Source organism: Anolis sagrei, chromosome 3 (assembly GCF_037176765.1).
Source record: "Anolis sagrei isolate rAnoSag1 chromosome 3, rAnoSag1.mat, whole genome shotgun sequence".
NCBI lineage: Eukaryota > Metazoa > Chordata > Lepidosauria > Squamata > Dactyloidae > Anolis > Anolis sagrei.
Window position 1 is genome coordinate 90086040 of NC_090023.1, and position 16829 is coordinate 90102868.

Here is a 16829-nt window from a genome sequence, read left to right on the forward strand (position 1 = left end):
TTCAGCTCCCACAATTCCTAACAGTTGGTAAGTTGGCTGGGATTTCTGGGAGTTGAAGCCCAAAGATTGGGAACCATTGTTCAAGAACATAACTGCTGAAATATTTATTTATTTACAACATTTCTACCCCACCTTTCTTGCCCTGGAGGGGACTCAAGGCGGTTTAGTTAAGGAGGGTCACTTCTCCTCAGCTCTTGAACAGGAATGAGGACACTTTTGGGTCTCTCCAGATGTTTTGGACTATTACTCTTGTAATTCTTTTTTGCTGGTCATACTTGTTGGGAAAGAAGGAATTGAAGTCCAAGACATCTGGAGAGCAACGGAGTCCCATTCCTGGCCAGCTTCCACGTAGTAGAATTTCCTTAACAGTTATGGTGAACATCCTTAACTTTTGATGCTTGGTGCTATAGTTCTCTGTGACTGGATCTACACTGCCATATAAAATCATGATTATCTGCTTTGAACTGCATTATATGGCAGTGTAGAACCAGCTTAAGACTACTACAGTGCAGCAACATAGACAAATCTTTCACAACATTCATGCTTTTCCTCATAAAAGTACCAAATTTACATAATTTGTAAATGAATAATCACAATTGCCAGGTATCAGAGGTATGTGGTATAATATACATGCGCAAACGACTAATATTGATATATAACACACAGTGACTTATATCACAACGGTGCCATTTTTCATGAAAGCAGCATTTTACATCATATGGATATATATGGAATGTCACATACCCAATGTCTAAAAATGACAGCTCTTTTTTTAGTCAAAAAGGTGTAAATTTGATGTCTTGGTGAGAAACAGCAATAGTTTGTTTAGTTTCTGACACTAAAATGTCAATCTTTTCATGATGACCAAAGTTCTTCTTTGACAAATGAGATTAGATTTTGACAAATAATACAAAGTTCACAGGCCTTGAAGAAGATGTAGAAAAGATGTAATTGCTCTCCTTTAAGTTTGCAACTGCCAGTGTAAACACTGCTGAGATAAACAGCCAGCGATGCTTACTCTAAAAACACAGGATGCCAATTCCAGGCCATCAGTCAGCTTATTGACTTGACGGTTTTAAGAGCTCAAACAGGAACAAGGAAACATGTTTGACCCTTGCAGGACACCTCTTTGTAGCCCACTATTATCTGCTTCAGCCACCTGAAAGCTTTGGCTCCTTCCACACAGCTGAATAAAAACCCACATTATCTGAACTGTAATATATGGCAGTGTGGACTCAGATAACCCAGTTCAAAGCAGATATTGTGGGACTTTCTGCCTTGATATCCTGGGTTATATGGCTGTGTGGAAGGGCCCTTAGTGAAATGTCATTCAAAAATAGAAATAACACCTATTCTTCACCTGCAGAAATATTTTGAAGTAAGTAAGCTAAGGGTCATATTGGGGAAATTCCTTTTTACTGATAAACACCTTTGTAACCAGGCAAACTTGGTGTTTTTATCACTTGAATTATTTATCAAAATGTATAATATTTTCTTTATTCCCACAGGTTCCAGGATGGTGTACAATAAATTTTACACAGACTAGAGTGGAAATTTAAACATGAAACCAGAAATTTGCTATATTGTCCACACTGATTTTACTATAGGATTTTCTATTAGGAAAGAGGGATGAGGAAGATATTCCTTCAGGTTAAATTCTCTTCTAAATTTAGCCAATTTGCACCTCTTGAACCAATAAACAAACAAAAATGCACCATACCACAAAATTTTGGTTACTTCAAATATTTTGTCAGAATCCTATCACCAAAAGTGCATACAACAGTTTTGTATTAGAAGAAAGCACACACAAAAATGTATATATTGATGCAAAATTATAAGTAACAATGCAAAAAATAATAGGAAATAACTTACAAAAACACATTTAAATTTTAGGAGAAATGCATACATTTCTGTGAACATCTGAGAAAGTACAGATAAAAATATTCATGAGGAGTAACAGAGCTGAATCAAAATGGGCATGTTTCTATCCATATTCCCAGAGTCAGCATTTGTTTTGACACATTATGTCTTAGGTAAAGGTAAAGGTTTCCCCTTGACATTTAGTGTCTGACTCTGTGGGGTGGTGCTCATCTCCACTTCTAAGCCAAAGAGCCAACATTGTCCATAGATGCCTCCAAGATCATGTGGCCAGCATGACTGCATGGAGTGCTGTTACCTTCCCGCTGAAGTGGTATGTATTAATCTACTCACATTTGCATGTTTTCAAACTGCTAGGTTGGCAGAAGCTGGGGCTAACATTGGAAGCTCATCCTGTTTTCTTAATTTGATCCATCAACCTTTCGGTCAGCAAGTTCAGCAGCTCAGCAGTATAACCCGCTGCACCACAGGGGGCTCTAAATTATGTCTTATTGATAATAAAATTAACTTTTTCTCAAAGTGATGCCAAGCATCCCCCCCCCCCCAAGTATTTATAGTTCGCCAAGGGCCGGACAATGGATTCTGTTGCTTCCTGACCCAGCACACATAACTGGGTTCCTGTTTCCTCTTTGTGAATTCTCTGGCTTGTGCACTGGACTATGGACTCTGCTACTACCCAACCCAGCTCCCCCTTCAGCTCCAGCTCCTGTTCCTAGAAGGAGCCAATCTTCTGTTGACCAACCCGGACCTTGGACTGATCTTCTGGTGGCCAGCCTGATGCATGGACTGGCCCCTGCACCCAAAACCCTTCCGTCCAGACTTTGGGACTTCTAGTTCTTTCCTCTCTCTTTTTATGAAATGAATAAAATATTTTCTTATTACTGTGGATTGGGGTTGGGATGGGTGGTGGGTGGTGATATATGGAATGCCTGTATACTGGTGATGCCTATGGTTTATGAACATGAAATATGTAACCCCTATGAACTCCTCTGTATCCTCACCCCCTTGACCCTCGCCCCACAAGAAAACCAGCGTGACCAGGAACTGCCTGGGGACAGAGCCCAAGCCTCTTTCCCCCAAATCACCCATTGATTGACTCATTTTGCATGGACAATGCTGCTGGCCCCAACCCTAGCCCTCGGAGCATGGCCAGCGAAGGAACAAGGGTCAGCAGAGCTTCGGAAAAAGAGACTGATTAATTCACCCAGATGCTGTTGATCCCTTGGGCGGTCCGGCATCGACCCAGCTATTCAAATTCCCTGCCAGACTCATCAAGGACAGGAAAGCCTTTGTTTGTCAAACATCTGGAGACATTTTTCCTTTGTTTCGCTGAGCACATGGCATTCCTTTGTCTGCAGATTCCTTTCCCAGATTCCTTTGTGCTCCCTCATCCCGCCCCCATTTCTCCTGATTGGCTGTCGCCACCATGTGACAGAGGTCTCCCCATTGGATCCTACAGACCACTGGAGCTTCCTGATTGGTACAGAGGCGCCAGGGGAGGGAGGGCTGCTTTCCAGGTGTCCGCCCATCACCCAATCACAGCGGGGAACATCAGGGGAGCCGGGGCAGAAGGGTTGAACTCTGGGTTTTCAAAATTGTATAAATATGCCTGCATCACTGTACCCCGGCATGCTTTGCAGTGGAACGATTCCTGTAAATCATCCATTCAGCTGAATCGCAAATAAACGCCTCGATCCTGGTCTCCTTTCGCCTCTGGTGAGCTGATTGCTTTTAGATAACTTCTGCGCTCTTGGATTGGCTTCCGGAAAAATCTCACCAAGGTTTCCAGGACCCTCTTTGGTGCGGTCCTTGGGCTCTCCTTTCTGGGGGAGCCCCCTAAAAGAGCTCGATAACAAAAGCTGATAAACTAAATACATATAGGCCTACTGAAACATACAATTCAGTATTATCATCCTTTGATCTTTTTCATTTAAACAAGGCATTCTGATATTTTCCCCTAGTATTCCCACAAGAACCAAATGCTCCCACAAGAATCTTGACAAAACATAGGATCTGAACATAATTTCAGCATCCCATTTCTTCTAAATTAAATATCAGAGTATTAGACTAATTCATTGCTGAACACGGTATACATTTCAGTCAGATTGCTTTGGTGTGATAATACCAGGCTATGCATCAAATAACATTTTCTAGTTGCAGTATTAAAAAACTAACAATAAGAAAAGAGGATGGTTTTCTGTACAGCTGTGCCTCCAGCCGTTACAAAATTAACGCCCAAACATAATTTTATGAAGGAGGGCAGTATAGACATTTATCATATTATAATTCCTCATCCTAGGCCAAAAAGTCTTTTAATTCTGAAATTACATGTTACATATTCGAAAAACCTGTTAAATAATACCCAGCTTGAGATTCCTAAATTTTCTAACATGCTAATATTACATTTTAATTTTTTTCTCAAAACTATTTCCTCACCTGGAATCTGATCTGATTTCATCTACATTGGTCCATGGGAATGTCAAAATCAAAACACTGACAACAAAATTCTTTCGTTTATTATCAGGTTGCCAGGTTTTCTACAGAACAATATGCAGTTGACTCCTTCTGGTTGCCTGGCCAACTTAAGATGGACTGGGGCATGTTAGGAAAATCTATAAAAGTCTGCTTGAAATCTTGGAAAAGAAGGTCTTAATGGCTCCCATGAGATTTCAGATCTCTCAGGAAGCCCAAAAGCCATGAAATCTTGCAAATATGTACTAATCATCACAAGATCATGTAACTGCTCATTCAGTCTCTACAGCCAGAGAAGAGTGCCTTATCATTTGCAATACCCATAGAGATAGATATCTGGCATTTGTTAAGGCATGATTTTGATTGATGCATGCCTTCAAGAGGTTCCTGACTTATAGCAACCCTAAAGTGAGGTATTCTTGGCAAGATCTGTTTGTTCAGAGGACATTTGACTTTGCTTTCCTCTGAGGATGAGAGGGTGGATTCAATTTTGAATTTGCATTAATTTGAAGTTCCATTTCTGGACACAAGTCAAAGTGTTGGTTTTAACCTAGAAAGACTTATATGGCTTAGATCCAGCTTATTTGAAGGACCCTATCTCCCTTTAGATCTCTAAGGTCCTTTTCTCACAAAGGCCAATCTCTGCCCCACCATTCTCTGAGGCTTATTTGATGAGATATTATCAGAAGGATGGAAAAATTGGGAGAAGAGTGTTATATTGCTAGCAGCATTACTATTTAAAACAGATTGATTCATATAATTATATGGCATGACCTAGAGTCCATCCTGTACTTCTCCTTTTCATGTGGGATGTCAAACACAAGTCAACTTTCACAAACACTACCTGAAACTGCTGTTCGTAACTGAGAGAATCTCCCAAACAGCTATTTGTGTTACCTGAGCACACTGAACTTTGAGGTAAATTATGTGAAGCTGAACACTGTGAACGTTCAGAATTTAACATGCCCTACTACAAGAGGCTACGTTTTATCTTGCAAGAAAGAAAATATAAGCTTGTATGCAGACAGTTCAATTAGAAAAGGCACAACTTGGCTGCCCAAAATGAGACAGGCAAAAGAATTATTCATATTTACTCAAGTCTAACACTCACCTTTTTTGGTTAAATTACATCACTAAAATTGAGGTGTGCATTAGATTCAATGGCACATTAGAATCGCATACCTAAACCTATCTGCACTGTGAAGTGAGAGATCCCAGTTGGGGACAGAGACCGGAGAGGTAGTGGTGGCCATGAAAAGGCTTGTGGGAAGGTAAGACGGAGAGGCATGGCTTCCCACCAGACTTTTTGTGGCCACCACCACCTTGCATTATGTTTGACATCAAATAATTTTTTTTAGTAATGCATACCTTCAAAGTTGAGGTATGCATTACATTCAATGGTGCATTATACTGTTATATAATACAAAACTAGCTGAAGCCCAAGCAGGTGGGTGGACAAGAGAAGAAGAAAAACATGAGAAAGATATACTTGCTTTGGAATAAACATTGTGAAGTATCCTTTTTGTTTCATTTTTTCCTGTTTGGCCTGCTATTTGTTTCCTGTTCAGTTTCTAAGAATTTAGAAAAGATAAGAAACGAGGGAGGCTGTCACCATGGGATATAGCTGCTACCACCACCCTTTAAGCCTGTGATGGCCATCCCATCCCTCAAGAGCAAGAAGAGAGTAGCACCTGGCAAGGAGGACATGGTGGTAGTGGTGGCTGCAGCAGCAGCAGATGAGATGGGAGACAGCATAGGCAAAGCAGGGAGGTGTCATCTTTCACTTGCTTATTTGTGAATAAACTGCTCTGCCCCCATTCTGAGAAGGGATTGTCGTCTTCACAAAACTTTAAATGCTACAAAGCATATCCTCCCCCCCACCCCTGCAAGTAGCACTGAACATTTTTAACAAAAATGGCAACTTGTTCTGCCCCCATTGAAGCCATGCCAATCTAGATTGTATACCTACATCAAAACACAGCAAAACACAGTTTGTTGGAAAATGTAGAGCAAGACATAAATTTTGGTATCGTACATTTTAACCTAAAAGAAGCACTTTCACTACTAAAGTGGTTGTACATCATGTGTCAGGACCATAGTGAGCACAATGTTTTGTATCAGTGCAGAAAAGCCCTGGATTGAACTAACATTGGATTGAGCCTATATACTCATATCTAGCAGTACACTCAACTGAAGAGAGATAATTTATACTGCTAAAGAGAGATTCCTGGACTATTAGTTCACACTTTATATTAACTTCAATGCAGCACTGTTTTTTTCTCTCCCACCACACTATTAATACTTCTTCCCTTAATAATTGGTCAGGCAGGCTGGTGGAATAAATTTTCCTTATAAATGAAGAAGCCAGAAATGCAATATAAATTAGATGTAGGCTTATAAACAATACTGAGTACAAGATTATCCAAGCACAAAAAGATTATCTTGCACCAATTTCACATGCAGAGAGAGAGGCTTTAAAAAGTTTCTCTTTCAAAAAAAGTTGCTTAGGCATACAAAAGACCAAAGGCCTCACCCACCCATTACTATATTTAGCACAAAACAGCCTGACAAACAGGTCAAGACACGATACACAGAAATACTTCAAAGACTAGTTCCATTCCATTTTCTATGGTTATGAACTGACAAAGGAAATATTCAATACACTTTGAAAGTATATGCATGTGCACGCTCCAAGCAGGAAGAATGAAAAATGTCAGACTTTGTATTCAATACATTACAAATTCAACACTGGGGAATCAGAACAATTCAGAGCTGATAAATTAGCTGTTGCATCCCTTGGCTGCTTAAAATAGCTGCAGATAGTTCTTTAAAACAGAAACATCTTAGATTAGTGTTCTTTTTCTGAATATGTTCTTTAGTCAAAACTAGAGAATCCAAAATAACAAACAATGACACTTTATGCTTATATGCAAACAATAATAACAGGGAAGTTACAACATAATTTACTGCTGTTGAAGATACAGAACTGAAATAATTTACTACATTTCTGAAGGTGAGTGGGAGTACATATATCAGAAGCATAAGTGTGACAGTACTAACAAATAGCTCACTATTCATTACTGTGTGTCCTTAATCATTATGGCAACCCAAAGGGAAATCTATAATGGGGCTTTCTTGAGAGAATTTGTACAAAGGGAGTTTGTCCTTGCCTTCCTCTGAAAGAGTGTGCCTTTCCAAGGTCACCATCTAGATTTCTAGACCCCAAGCCATGGATTCAAACCTTTGTCTCCCAGGTGCATAGATGATAATTGAAACTAGAGTGACACATTGACTCTCATCTTACTATTTGCATAATTGCATTGTTCTGGATGAAATATGCCACATTAAGTGACAAAAGATAGTGAGTGGAAACATCTCATTTCCATTTTAAAAAAAAGGTGTGCCAAGACGATGCACCTTGTTTCAAGCCATAAAATGTATTTTCACCTTCCTACAAATTGCATTAGAGCTGTAAAAGAGGGCATGGGGCAATTAGGCTTAGCAATATGCAGAATAGTATGCAGACTGGGCTGCAAGACAGAAAGGAAACTGGATCCCACTGGAACCAAAGCATCAGTCTTTTCCCTAACACATAAGGCAATTTTATACACAGTGTAGCAGCACCAGTCAAGTCAATATGATTTATCCATGACTAACTGATATGAGGATGAGATTTCATTCCCTTAAAATATTAATAAATTGATTAACAAAATGGTAGTTCATGGACGCATCCAATTTCATCAAATCTCTGTAGACCCGATAGCTCAAAACCAGCACTTTTTTTCCAGCAGCTACTGAAGATGACTTTGGAATCACTGCATTAGGTGTCCAGAAGATAATTATTTTCAACAGAAGATGGTAGTCATCCTGTCCACCTCTTTTATAATATCTATCTAACACTTTTTCCATAATAAGCCTCTTCTCTTCTTAATTTTAAAATGTTATTGGAACTTTGAAACTCTAAGAGGTAAAGTTTAGAATATACAGTCAGCCCCCCCCCCCCCCATATTTGTGGGTTTCACTTTTGTGGACTGGATTATTTGCTGATTTGATCAATATGTTCTCTCCAGAACGCTACCAAAGATGACCACAGAATCATACTGCAAAATCTAGAGATTCACAGAAAAACACCTAGACATTTATATACTCTCCAGAAAAAATCTGTGTGTTCAAATTCAAGTGGACACTGACCACAGAAACACGTGGACCAAGAAATTCCTGGAGATATGCTGCTACCCCACTTTCACGTCCGTAACTCCAATAAATGTGGATGATCCACTGTATACCTCTCCTTCTCATACTATGAGATGAAGACAAATAAAGAGCACTAGTCATCTTCATATAGGTTGGATGTTCAAGCACAACAAAGAATTTGCACCAAAGAAAAACCTTATTGCAAAAGTGAACTGGGAACACTTCCAAACCAAACTGACCTCAAAAACTTTGACACTACTCGGGGGAAATTGATTTTCTTCAAAAGCTATGAAAAGGATTAGTCTCAGATTTAGGCCAGTAAGAGATTTATATTCCAATTGGGTCCAAATCTATAACATAATGCACAAATGAGGGCAGAATATGGGGAAAATAGAACTCCAGATACAAGAAATTAAACTATTGGGAGACAAGTTTTATAAAATAAAACATGGGAGATAAAGAACAACATTTTTTTATATTGTTTCTTGAAACATAACATGCAAAAGTGATTTTCACAGCCAGGGTTGATCTTGACAGGTACGGAAAGTAGACCAGCCCCTCTTCCCCTAGGAGACTTTAAGCATCTGATTCATTTTTCAAAGAGTGGCCAGAATACTCTCATTCTCCAAAACAAAATGAAGGAAATGCTCTGGTACTTCATTACTGAAGATGCCTTTCCACTGAAAAACATTTCCAGCATTTTCGTCTATTGTTCTTTTAAATTCAGCCTATGATAATAAAGTCTGGAGTATTATTTCTGGATTGCTGCCAAGTTGGCTTTGGGGGCATGCAGCACGTGACTGCAGGAGAGAAACTGCTGGAAACAGCCATGATCTTGATTGGAAAGAAAAACAAATGTGGAAACTCTTACCAGATGTTTTATTGTTTTGTTGGATTTATGTGACATATTGCAAGTTAAAAGTTGGATGGACTAAAGCCAAGGAGCTAAAGAATAGCATTCGTTATTAGAGTTGTATCTGCATACCAGGGACAGATTTCTGAAGTTATGCATCACATATTTTATATATTCTAATAGTGAAGACAGACATAACATAACATGTTAGGCATGTCAAAGATAACTGGAATGCACCTTCATTGCTCTGAAAATCCATCCTTATTCTGTCTTGGTCTGAGCTCTGTAAAGAAAAATCTCTAAACATTGTCAGAGAAGTGTGCCCTATTTATTAGTGGATGGAGAAATGACCCCAGTCCAGCAAAGTCACTCTACATATCCAAATACATGTTATCAGATGCATATATCTAGGGTATATACAAGGGTGTGTGGATTAGTGTAATACTTTTGGATTGTACAACCTTTAGGGTGGAATGACCATAGTATACCCATAAACCTCATGTTGCCCTGGAAACCAGTCTTGGGGCCCTTAGAAGGCTTCACAGCCCCTGAAAGCTCTCTAATCTCACAATTTAAAAAAGTCAACCTGATTCAGGAGCAGGTTTTGCTCCAAAATAATGTAGAAAACCACCCATAAGTACAAAAAGACACACATACACACACAATGAGGAGCAGCTTAAGGAGCTGGCCATGTTTAGCCTGAAGAAGAGAAGGCTGAGAGGGGATATGATAGCCATGTATAAATATGTGAGAGGAAGCCACAGGGAGGAGGGAGCAAGCTTGTTTTCTGCTTCCTTGGAGACTAGGACGCGGAACAATGGCTTCAAACTACAAGAGAGGAGATTCCATCTGAACATGAGGAAGAACTTCCTGACTGTGAGAGCCGTTCAGCAGTGGAACTCTCTGCCCCGGAGTGTGGTGGAGGCTCCTTCTTTGGGAGCTTTTAAACAGAGGCTGGATGGCCATCTGTCAGGGGTGATTTGAATGCAATATTCCTGCTTCTTGGCAGGGGGTTGGACTGGATGGCCCATGAGGTCTCTTCCAACTCTTTGATTCTATGATTCGAACCGATGCAGAAACCTGAATTATTTCCAAATATCTATTTGCCATTGTCTTTCTCAAAATGGAAGAGATGTAATGCTACATTTTGAGAGGGACTGCATAAGGAAACAGGTATGTGGGCCTACTTTTAAGAGGGTGAGGCCCCTGGTTCCTACACATTTGCTCGCTGCCTCTCTTTTTTTCTAAGAAATTAATGTTTGTTAGGGTGGGGTTTGTTAGGATAGGATGGGGGGAATCACAAGACTTCAGTGTGATAAACAAGCCCTGCTATATCTTTGAAGAGAAGCTCAACTTCCCTTCATAGTGTTATAAGGAAGCCGTGTTACATCTCTGAGAAGAGTAGGATCCCTGTATCCATGAAGGACTCATCCCCAAACTTTATGTGGATAAGCAAAACTGTGGATAATAGTGAACCCAACTGAAATAAAGGACTTCCAACAGAAGAATCCTTTACAAGTGCATTCGAAGACCTAGCAAATGCCTAGAGATGACATATTTTATCAGATGTAAATAAATGAAACCATGAATACCAGTTCTGCAGATACAGGAGTCAATACTGTAGTGCACACCCCCTACTTTCACAGAGGAAGGGCTCCTGTGAATACAAGAGCCTTCCATCCTGAAAAGTAGAATTGCCTGATGATTATGGCACTTATAACAACAAATCTGGGTGCTTCTAGAAAGAAAAATGATTATGGAGGATCCTGTGAATGGAAGGTAAGGGCAGACTGATTTTTTTCTTACAAGTTTCATTTTAGCTTGCTGTAGGATTCCCCCAACTCTTCACAACAGATTGTCAGGAAGAAGTGCAAAAATATTCTCTCTTCCTTGTAGTTGTGGGATCCCGTGGAAATCTGTTCATGACCACAGATAATTTTCATAACTTTTAAGTAGATGATGAAGACATTTCAGTTTTTTTAATACCTTGGCTCAATCATTAATCAAAATGGAAGCTGTAGACAGAAGAATGGGATCTGGAAGGTCATTATGAAGGAACTATAGACACTAAATGCCAAAGTCAGAGTCATTCCTGTCATAGTATTTCCAGTGTCTGCCTATGGTTGTGAAAGCTGGGTAGTGAAGAAAATAGACGGATAGAATAGCCATTGCCTAGGTTTACAACTTAATTTGGGCTGTTGATGATTAGGACTCTTGGAGGTCTCACTCATATGAGTCACCATAATTCAAAGCCTAGAATTAAACTCTCAGATGAAATCATCATCACCAGATTTCTTCAACTTCTGACTTAACTCATAGAAAAACACAGTGAATCTTTCAGAAAATAAATTATCATTCAGTGCAGATATAAAACAGGATGAATTATTCAATGCAGGAGAAGAAAGTGCTTCCAATCAGAGGGGGCAGACTTGGCAATTACATCTCTAGTTGCATTCAGAGATGCTGAGATGCTATAGCAGGCCTCTTTAACCTGCGGCCCTCCAAGTATTTGTGCCTCCAACTCCCAGAAGCCCTAGCTAGCTTGTCCAATGGTCAGGAATTCTGGGAATTGGAATCCCAAACAGCAGGTTGAAGAGGCGTGCTCTACAGCAATTCTAGTGTTACTTCTGCCCAAAGGACATCATTGCCTCTCTGTCACACCCTTTGATTGAAAAAAAGAGGGCTAAACATCTCTATTTTTACACATTTTGGGAATCACTGTTATTAACTAGTCCATTCTTAAAGATATACTGTGATATTAGGTATCGCTTTTTCCTTCACCAACAAAAACCACATGAGGAAATTTCACAGTGACAAAATACTCCTAAGATTAAAAAAAAATTATGGTCCACTGAATGAAAAAAGCACTCTGGGATCAAAGACCAGTGAAATCCTATGAAAAAGGAAGGTAAAGGCAATAATAGACCAATGTCCTGATCACAGCTAAACATTTCCATCCTCATAGAAGGAGAGGAAGGCAGGCAGATGGAGACTTTAAACCAGTGGTCCCCAAACTAAGGTCCGGGGGCTGGATAACATCCTCCAAAGTCATTTACCCGGCCCTCACTCAGGGTCTACCTAAGTCTGAAACAACTTGAAAGCACACAACAACAACAACAATCCAATCTAATCAGCCAAAAGCAGGCCCACACTTCCCACTGAAATACTAATAAGTTAATATTTATTAAAATTGTTCTTCATTTTAATTTTGTATTGTTTTTAAGTGGGTTTTTTTGCACTACAAATAAGACATATTCAATGTACATAGGAATTAATTCAGGTTTTTGGAAATTATAATCTGTCCCTCCAATAGTTTGAGGGACTGTGATCTGTCCCTCTGTTTAAAAAGTTTGAGGACCCCTGCTTTAAACAGTGTATAATATCTCCAGGAAATAATGCTAAGCCACAGCAACAATGGGGAAGACAACTACATAGCAAATAAAGACCCAGTAAACAGTGGTGGAATAACTAACCAATTTCACCAACTACTACAACACCCATCATAGTTTTCTAAATTGCAGCACTATAGCTAATCTTTGTGCAGTTTGCATTAATCCAATTTTTGGAGGCAACTTCCAGAATCACTCAGGCATTAAGGCCAATGTTTAAGAAGCCTGAAAAACTTTCACATATATAATCAACCAAAGATTATACATTTTGTACACAGACAGCTCCACGAGGCAATATGTGCTCTGTTACATCACATAGATCAGTTTCTAAATAACAACTGCATCTCAAGCCACTGTGACAAAACCATTTCTAATTGCATTTAATGTGCCATTCTGAGCCAGATAATATTTTGTTTGGTATTTATACATGTAAATTTTATGTGTACTATACAAAGAATACAGGCTGATCTTATGATAACATGAATAGAATGCATAGTTAGCAACGTAACTTGGTTATGAAATCTGACCATTAATTAATTTTCATTGCTCATGTTAACATAATTTTGTGTAAACATTTCCTGAATAATATAAACTTATCCATTATCAAAATAGTCTTATTTCCTCAGTCCATTAAGAAACACAATCAATTTGGACAGAATGCAATTCTAATCAGAAAAACAGCGTTTTCCCTGCCTTTCTGTGGTTACATGTGAATCTTGGTTATTCTTTAACCCAAGGGAAGATGCAGATGGCCCTCCAGATGTTGCTGGATTGCATACACCAGGGCTTTTTCTATTTGTGACCTCTTTTCACCCGATAAATTTTTATGCAACCCAAGGTATGTAGGTATATAAAATGGGTATATAACTCAAACATTTATTGATAATACAGAATTTAATTTTAAAACAATTCTTTGATATACATATAATATTGCCATTTATTAAAAATGAAAGACATTTTGCATACTAGTGAGATAGAAGTGATTTTTGAATAAAGAATTAAATCTTAACTGAATATTATTTTTTCATGTCAGGAGCAACTTGAGAAACTGCAAGTCGCTTCTGGTGTGAAAAAATTGGCCGTCTGCAAGGATGTTGCCCAGTGGATGTTTTACCACCCTTTGGAAGGCTTCTCTCATGTTCCCCACATGAGAAGCTGGAGGTGACAGATGGGAGCTCACCCTGTGCCCCAGATACTGAAGGATGTAGACAGAGCACCTTCATCATTTTTCATGCCATGCTGACACGTTTGGTTTGCAGCCTCAAGTGGCAGCTGAAGAGTTTGCTGCATGTAATTGCTAATAGAGTCACGTAAATGTCTAAAACAGCCACTAAGTGGCAAGGTACACATTTGTTTCATGACCCCCAAATTCAGTTAGGGGACCCCAAATGGGATCACAACCCACATTTTAAATAGCTATGGCATAGACCACTGCCTATGTTTGCTTAGGGATAACAAGAACTACAGTTCTTGTTATCCCTAAGATCTGAGATACAGATCTTGGTAACTGATATTTCATCTTCCAGGAAGGAGGGAGAAGGGGTCTGAATAGTCAAAGGGCTACAGGTTCCTCAGTCTTCTTTTAGACTTTTAAAGCATATAAACACAATGAAATAAAGAGTTAGAAATACTGAAGTTTCCCAATTTTTCATGTGTGACAATACTGATTGGCCATCAGTTACCAGACTCATAAAGACTAAATGAGCTTTCCCTGCATTGTATTAGAATTGATTTGTGCTATCTGGAAGAATTCCTAGTCAACTTCTCTTGTTGTTTGTCTAAGTCAATGAAAAGGAAAACATACAGTGTTCTTTCAGACTTATTAATGATATTCCAAACCCTGATTTATAGGATTGGGAATATGCTGTGCATTTACATTTAGCCTTGCTCTGATCTCCTCCTTCTTGTTAACTAAATGTAGTCTGCTGACCAGTTCAGACACAGCAAGGGACATCATGAAGCATGTCTCCATATCGCTGTTGCAGCTTTATCAGACTCCGACACTGCAAAAGTTGAGTGTTGTGCTTCATCAGCTTTTGCAAGGGGACTCTATCTGACCTTGAAATCCAGATGCTGAGTGTGAATGAAAGTACAGAGCTTACTTATGAAGCTTATGAGGTGGACAAGCTATTGAGAGGCTTTAACTTCAGAAATGAGATGTTTTACAGTGAAGTATTTGAACTAATTATTGAAAAGCATGTGTGATACAATAAGAATCTTCATTTCTCTCATTGGATGAGATCTGTGAACACATTCCTCAACAACAGCATTCATTCATTCATTCATTTAATGCTGCTTTGCTATAAAGTCATCAAATGAACAATTCTTGATGGAAAAGGACAATTCCAAGGTGTGAAAAACAATGTTCAAAGAGCAACTGCAGACTCACTTGAAGAAGTTTAGAAGATACGAACAACTGAAGACCTATCTCTTCTGCTAGGCCTACCTAGGCAGTTTTAATGATGAATTTTAAACACTGTATGTTTAATTTTTGTTTTGTGTATTTTAATATTTATTTTAATATATGTATTTTACAGAGTGTTTTAAAACCATTATGTGTTTATGCATGTTTTAATAATGCTGAAACCCGCCTCAAGCTGTGAGAAGAGATGGGCAAGAAATAAAACTATTATTATTATTATTATTATTATTATTATTATTATTATTATCAACATCACCAGACGTTTTCAACTCCCAACTAACATAGTAGAAAAACATAGATTCCATCTCAGAAAATAAAATTAATCTTGAAAATATTTGCATTCCATGCAGATGTTAAACCGAATGTGCTATTCAGAATGAGCAGAAAGTGTTTCCAAGCAGAGGAGGGAAGACTTGACATTTTGTATCTCAGGTTACATCTTTTAATACAGTACTGAATCCTACTCTGGAGTTCCTGCAACCTTCTATTTGATTGGACAAGGCACTATACAGTTTCACACTCTGAGATACAGATCTTGGTAACTGATATTTCATCTTCCAGGAAGGAGGGAGAAGGGGTCTGAATGCTCTATCAGCTAATTATGTATTTATCTAAGTAACCTCTCCTTGCCTTAATCCCCTTAACCTAACAAATGTCATTCACCCAAGATTCCATCACCAGCAGAAAGGACCTCCTTCTCTCCATGCAGATGCCCAATAAAGTAGGTTGGAGAGAGACTTATGATTATGGCAAGTGTCAAACTGTGATCTAGCCGTGATTGTTAATACAAAAGATCTTGAATAATGATGTGCCCCAGATTATCTCTATGCTAGAAGATCTATGGTTTGGAAGCTCACATAGTCTCATGAGATAACACTGGTATGTCTTTTCTACACCTGAAACCTAGTCACTTGTCATGACTCTCAAAGTATCAGATCATGGGGGAACTGATTAAAATAGTATTCTAATACTAAATCATCTTCATGTATCCATAAACATTCTCCATCTATAAGAAACAAGTAAGACATAGATACCTTTTTTTACACCTGAGGGTCTCCTTGAAAAAGGGTAACTATGAACATTTGGGGGAAAAACCAGAAGGTGTAAAAATATGATTTCAAAGGGTGGTAATTTCTGTTTCAGAGTTTTAACTGTGAACAACCTGAGCCAGAATTCATGCATATTTGAAGCTCATAACTCATTATTCAAGTTTTTATTACTATGCAAAATGCCATACCAACCTGAACACACTGTCATCTCATTTCAGAATATAGAGAAGAGGCTGATTTCTACTTGGACAGGAGATGAATAAGGATTACTGTCAGAAAACCAGAGAATTGCAGACAATCAGATCTGACGACACTGTCCTAGATGGACCAACATTCAGTTCAATGGGCCCTTGGTATCCCCTGGGATTTTGTTCTACATTCTCCACTGTGGATACCTAAATCTGTGGATGCTCATCCTATTATATAAAATGGTGTAGAAAATGGAACCTCATATAGCAAACAACCCAAATGAATGCTGGAGATAGCCTGAGGACCTGTGAAATGGTAGGAGGCTACAATGGGCTCTCTCTAGACATCAACATAGTGCTCTGCATGGGACAAAACAAGGTCTG

General features: G+C 38.9%; 1 protein-coding gene across 4 annotated transcripts in view; it reads right to left on the reverse strand.

Moving 5' to 3' along the window:
* Nucleotides 1-16829, reverse strand: part of REPS2 (RALBP1 associated Eps domain containing 2) — a 104766-nt gene that overhangs the window by 71614 nt on the left and 16323 nt on the right. The gene's annotated exons all lie outside the window — the stretch shown is intronic.